Genomic DNA, 7,611 nt, shown 5'->3' with positions numbered 1-7,611 from the left:
GCCTAGTTACGAAATGTGAGGTTATCATAAACATTGTAAAAATTCGAGTCTTCTAACACAGCTAGTAGAGTAGTCTTATTCGTTATGTCCTTTCCTCTTCTACAAATGATTTGGACCAAGTGAGGGCGAGAACGTGTACGTGGAGTATTTACGATATCATGTTCAATTTTTTTCTTTTTATTTAAGGCGCAGCTTTCATTCTCTGCCATTAACCTTGAATTCTCGCTTGTAATGATATCCACTTTCCCAACTGTTCTGTAATAAAATGGGTTTTAAACACGTTTAATGTTTTCTCTTGCGCAGGCGTCGAGTTTCGTGAAAGTATGCATATTCAAACGTCTTACTTCGGCGTAGGCCGGTAGAAAATCATTCAAACAAGTCTTTTAAGATCCTGTGCTGAATATTCAAAATCCATTATTTTTAAAATAAGGCAAGTAAGTTCTACATATGGATTCACCGCGAAACGTGAAGCTGTGTTAGCAAATCAAGTAAACTGGTTCAATAACCAATCAGATACCGTGACGCATGGTATCAAGAATTCTTGAATATTTCTATGGTATTTTATTGCCTTCAGTCTTTTTACTGTTGGCTCACATAGTTTGAAAAGCATTTTGATATTATAACATATAATAACATTGGTTTCTGTAATATAAGAATCCAAAACCTATTTGTGGTTCATAGAAAAAGAAGATACAAGATTTAATATGCTTAATTAGAATTTATACCACATAAATTAAGATTTTTAACACACCAAAAAAAATCAGCTTTCCGGTCTCGACTTTAACGACGTGAATTACTAGTTTGAGGCTTTATATATTGCTTCTGCAAAACACTTAACACTTAAAACATAACTGTACAGATATAAAATGATAAAAACCCTCTAACCCGAGTGATTTCGAAAGGGATTCTTGCGAAACAAAAGGTTTAGTTTCTTTTCCACCATTAAAATCATGCCTAAAATCGGGGCTTGTTGTTGGTTAATGAACAATTATCTAGCACTGGAAACCCAAATCACTGTTATTTTCTAAGTCATCTTATACTTTCTAACATACCAATGAAAACGTTTTAATCGTTCCCACAGAAGCTGATTAATAAATGTTATCTTGGCCACTAGATGTCTCAGTATATTCTTCATTCTTAGTAAGAAAAAAAATTTTATTTCCGTTTTTATTATATTCTCTCCTATAACTTACTGTTTTAGTAATATTTAAAGTTGAGTTCCAAACACAACATACTTCACACTGTAACTAATCAACTTAGACCACAACTATGCTGATTTCTGTTTCATAGTAAGAGGCTTTGTTTGAAACGCACAATGAGCGTAAAGTACAACTAATGCAGTAACTTAAAAGTTTGGACTTGTGTGATTAATCCGTCTACGAAACTAGAGCTTTGTAAGTGTAACATTTTTTTTTTATTTAGCCTAAAAATGATATCACCAGAACATACATTGATTTAATTTTTTGTCACTTTATATCAATACATATTTTGTTTTTAATATCATTACCAGGATAAAGGTGAAAGATATATTCTAGTTGATATACTAGGCGCGGATTGTGTTCCTCTGCGGCTTTCCTTCGTCCGAGGTAACAACTTTTAACCATTCTACAATACTGTTCACATTACTGATGTTCATTCATAATCAATATACTTGTCATAAGACATTAGTATTAGGCCTATGGTATTTTAACACTAAATTCATTATCTAGACCCTTGGGGATTTTCAAGAATTAGAAAATCCCTAATGGACTACATAATGCTAAGAAATATTATAGGCCTAATACTATTGTCTTATGACAAGTATATTGATTATAATCATACTTCGCCAGTTTGGAAAGGCGTTGACGCCATAAGTCGTATATTATGATGCATAGTGAATAACATTAATGAGAAATACAGGATTACCTATAATTATAGGATTAACTACGTAATGCAAGCTTTGTTTTGAAACAACTTGCGTCAGTTGTATTATAGAAACTTAAAGTTAAAGCCTTGAGTGTATCTTGTGATACTAATATTTTGTTTAGTATTAATATAAGTATTGCGAAGCTTAAAAGTATACTTAATTTACTAAATTATTAAACAGTACTGTAAGTCATTAATAGTTTCGTTTTGAGTTTACTTACTGATTAAGTATTATTTTATTACAAGTTTCAGCTTTTACAGCAGGAAAGATTATTTTTAGAACGGGTTCGAAGTTTCAATCATTCTCAAGAACACAAGTTTTAACGGTAAAGAAGGTTTTAGTATTTAAATCAACATTCAAAAATTGAACAATGTATTTAAATTTTAGCATTGATAGTGGTTACTTATGTATGTGTATATCAATCGTTATGAATTGACATTAATCCAACACACAACAAAAAATCGAGCAAACTACTCAAAATATTGTTACGACAGCGGAAGTCACGTGACTCTGGTAACATGTCATGAGATTCTCGTAGGATCTTGACTTTTCCTGGCAACTCTAGTCTTTTCTAAGCGCCCTCTATTTTAGTATATAAGCCCGGCAAATAATTGTAGATAGACAGATAATTGAGTCAAGCGAGCGGTAGTGACCTTAAGTAAAGTGCGTGAATCGTTGTGAATTATAGCGTGTGTTGAATTTAAAGTAACTGTGGAAATTCTGTGTATTGCAAAATTGCATTGAGAAAGAATAAACTAGTTTTATTTAAGAAAGGACTTGTATCGCTGAAGTTCCTCGGGAAGAATTTATACCGGAAATTAACAAACGACCAGAGACGTAACAATATTATTAGAAGAAAAAGTATTACTTTTAACTTTATAGTTTTTGCATACAAACCAACCAATAGCACCAAAAAGTTTACGGTTTACCGAAAATCCATAAAAATCCAATAACCAATCACGTCTTCTTATAACTCTCTAAACCACAATCTTCGTAAATAAATTAACTGGATTTTGGAACCTTATGTTTCCAAAATAAGTACCCAACTAGAAAACACTTCACACCTCGTAAAACACATACTTTATACAGTAAACGTCATTATGTCTAGGTTTGATGTCGTAAACCTATTCCCTAAAACCTCTTTTCATGAGGCAATACAACTTACTACAAAAATGATTTCACACGACCGAAAAAGGAATCAACACAAAACAGGTACATCTAATCTAACTGTCACAACTAGCCACATTTATTTGCTTTCAATACGGAGATTCGCACTTCCTTCAGTTACACGGATTTGCAATGGGAAATCCATTATCAGGCATTTTGGCCACTCTTTTATTACATCACATAGAACAACATTCCATAGTCACTTCTACATACAAGTCTACATTTTGCTTAGATATGTAGATAAGGTTTTTTGCGGCTTTACTTGTAAAGATGAACAAACAAAATCCCTTCAACACATAAACAGCTTACACAGAGACATACAATTCACATTTGAAAATAAAAACAGTTACAAGATAAATTTTTTAAAAGTTTACATCTCAAGAACTCTCAAGGCTTCACCACTAAAATGCATAAAAAAACACATACAGCGGAAATTACATAAATTGGTTTTCTAATCACGTAACCCTCCAGAAGTTAGGCACTCTTAAATTTAGCATACATTATATATATATATGTATGTACCAACAAAAACATCGATAAAGAAGCTGCACACTTAACCCAATGCTTTTGTAACGTTAACCTGTTCTCTACTAAAATAGTTACAGAAAATATTAAGTTTATTGAATTGAAAGAACACAGCCAAGAGACACTTAACAAACACACTGACAAAAAAAGAAAACAAAAAAAACACAGTCCACAAAACAAAGGAAACCTAACCACTTGCACTATTCCCTATATAGAAATATACCTCAATCAGAAATTTGAAAAATACTAGCACATAAATACAACCTTAACATAACTCCTAGATTCATTTTCATCTCTGGAATGGAAATTAGACCTATTTTAAGAAAATTATATAACGAACCTATCGCACCAGGAAACATTTCCAAAATAAGGTGTAACAACTGCCCAGCCTTTTACAAAGGTGAAAAAGAACGTAACTTGAAGACCACATATGAACAAAAACAAACAGTTTTTCTGAACAGAATGTCAGTACTAAAACATGAACCTGACATTAACGAAGAAAAATCAGAGTAGCCTTATTAATAAAATCAAATAATCTCACAATTAAATACACAGGCACATCACTATGTGTCTTTGATCGTTATTTCCTTGGCCATTCCTAATCTTATGCAAATATCTCGCATAATATATTCCACTTTTTGTTCGTTTTTTTCTGTTGAGGCATAAACAAATAACCTGTCAATTCACGCGGATTGATACAGTCATGAATAACTAACCACTATCAATTATAAAATTTAAATACATTGTTAGATTGCTGATTTAAATACTAAAACCTTCTTTACCGGAGAATTATCGCACCAGTGACGGAAACGTCGTATCTGTTCTAAAAATAATCTTCCTTACTGTAAAATATATAACTTGTAATAAAATAATACTGTTAGTTATTGTATGCAAAAATACTTTATGTTAGGCCCAAAATTCTCTGATATGTGACCGATTAGTCTTACGATCGCAATGATTTCGAAGATTACCTTTTAACAATCTACCTTTATTTATGTGACACAAATTAACTAAAAAACCAGACTGCAATGTACTTATAAACATTATATTCCAAAAATACATATCAAACTTTATCTATACAATTTCTCACGTACATCACGCACTGTCTAGCGCTAAGCGGTTAGCGCCCTCGTTGATAATAATCTACGGAGGCAGTTGGGTACCATTTTAAATTCTCGTTCTCGTAATAAACCGTCCACATCGTCAAAAATAAATATCAGTGAAAAATTGTATAATTCTCATAAATGACTGAAATTCACGTTATCGCAACCTCCAGAGAGTGGGATTAAGAAGGATAATTGTATGTTAATATTGGTAAACATGGGAAACAAAATCAAACAAAAATGCATTACCGCCATAACCACGGTATGTGGCGCAAAATTTTTAAATTTGAATTCCCAGAATATCATGCTCCTTACCGGTTTTATAGGTACCTAAAATAAATAACAATAAAATATAAAGCATATACAAGGTTAATGACTAGGGAATAATGCTTATGCAACCTTAAAGGGGAGGTGATTAAATAGCCTAGCTGTCTGTATTGATATAATACTTAAGGTACGTGCGGCCTAAAACAAGTCTGGTCGTCATCTAACTCTGATTCATATCTTTCAAAAGTTAATAACTTATCACTACAATATGCTCACCTTACTTAATACTTTTATTTTTAAAGTTATTTATAATCAAAGAAAATATATAATCATTATTCTAAGATTTTTCCTATGAGAGGATCATAAACAATAACATAAAGTTATTGGTTAGCTAAAGTTATAAACTAGTGACGTGGAGGAAAGCTAACATTCTTAAAACAGTGTCTTTTATGCAGGATATTATTTCATGCCTACTATGTTAACCGATGGATATATAATTCACACTGAAAAAGTAAACATGTTACACCTGCGAAAAAAAAAGAAAAAAAGGAGCCTTTGAAAGATATAAAATGTGTCTTTTGTTTCTCTCTCTTAAATATGGACTGCCCTAAAATGATAGTCCACGTTATGCTTGGTAAAGGACATAATTTCAAAACTTTTTACTCTTATGGAAACACTAAGGTGTGGAAAATACCCAAACTAAGGATTCACACTTTGCAGATGAGAATTTGAATACCTAACGTATATATGGAGGATACAAGTGTGTCGTTAAAATGTGATGAATGCCAATATTCATATATATGCGTATGTATAAAATACGAGTGAAAAGTTCAACACAGTGGTCTATAGTTTTGTTCAAAATATCGACTTTTATTACGTATGTAAATGATTAACCTTTGACACAAAATATTCAGAGAAACTCTCGTAATTCTGATATTTTAACAGTGAAATCAAGCCTAAGCGTAATTCAGCAAGTATATCATTTTAATATTTTTAATTGGAGTGTTTGGTGGTAGACAGCTAGCAAAAAGAAAAATTGCGGAGGCTTTTGCCATCCATGTCAAAAATCTGATATAATAGTATGTAAACAATATTTGTATTGTTCAAATACAATTAAAAGAAAAAATATATATAAAGAGTCAATATGGCCAATTTCAAAATGATAGAACAGAAATCCTTTATGATTTGACAAATTTTGTAAACTTACAGATCTTTCAATTTAGAAATGATCATCAAAACCAATCTGTCATAATATGCACATCCGACCTATACGACGGGAAGTGACGTAATAAAAAGCAAGTTTTTAAGTTTTCACCACGTGACAGGTGGTGTTATTTTCATACTTCTTATTAAACATAGTAATCCAAATTAATCATTTCAACAGGACATACCTGAAAAATTTAAGGCGTTGAGAATAGTATTTTTAAACTTGGCACAGTTCGCTTATCAACTACTAACAAACGCGAAACACGCCACCATAAAAAAAAAATGCATATTTCAACTATTAACAAGGAATTTCTCTGGAACAACGCTTATAATCCAAAGATAAAACAAGGATGGCTATTTTCTAAATCTCTGAAGCCAATGTAGACCTTGGTTAGATTCTGAAATGCATAATCACATCACACACATTCTTTGAACTTAATTATGTGAACATAGCGGGAATTTAATAAAGTAAGGCTTTGTTGAAGTCAGCTCACATGCCACCGTTAGCGCCATCTCTGGGCAATTTTAAAAACATATTTTTAATATATTAAACTTGAAAACTACCCTTTAAAAACTTCAGTTACCGATATTTATAACGTAATTTAAAAAATATTAGTACGTGCATTTCAGATCTTAATAATTTTATAACTATTACAAACTGCATGTATGATATTACAATTTCACACTGTTACATGTGAAGCAATACGACGATCTAAAAATATCCTTTGACAAATAACTAAGCAGAACACTTAAAAAACGTACAGATGGGAATGTTATTGCAAGAAATTATAATAACTGATGAAAATTATAAAATGCACAAAAAAGTAATATGAAGCAGCTAAGAACATCCTCAAAATAAACCTTTCATCCAATAATTGTTTTTTAATACAGATTTACGTCTCTGGCACCATTTGTTTAAGTACCTCATCACAACAACATCAATTAACTTTTGTACTTAACCATTGGAATGCATATTTTTTAACTAAAGCAAAACGGTTAAAGCCTTCCTATATTGTTATATATACTCTACATTATAAAAGCATACAAAATTACCATAAAACAAAGGATCATAAAAATTACATGAGCAACGTTGAACTATAAATGAATAAACAAGAATTAATTTTGTAACTGCTACTTTTACAAGTGTTTACATAAACAATATTGAACTATAGTAGATAAATGAATAAACAAGAATTAATTTTGTAACTGCTACTTTTACAAGTGTTTACATAAACAATATTGAACTATAGTAGATAAATGAATAAACAAGAATTAATTTTGTAACTGCTACTTTTACAAGTGTTTACATAAACAATATTGAACTATAGTAGATAAATGAATAAACAAGAATTAATTTTGTTAACTGCTACTTTTACTAAGTGTTTACGGTTCATTTGGTCACAAATAACTGTACAAATTCCTAACAATATTTAAATA

Source organism: Limulus polyphemus, unplaced genomic scaffold (genome assembly GCF_000517525.1).
Source record: "Limulus polyphemus unplaced genomic scaffold, Limulus_polyphemus-2.1.2 Scaffold418, whole genome shotgun sequence".
NCBI lineage: Eukaryota > Metazoa > Arthropoda > Merostomata > Xiphosura > Limulidae > Limulus > Limulus polyphemus.
The sequence above is the reverse complement of the archived record's forward strand: the minus strand, read 5'-3'. Positions refer to the sequence as shown.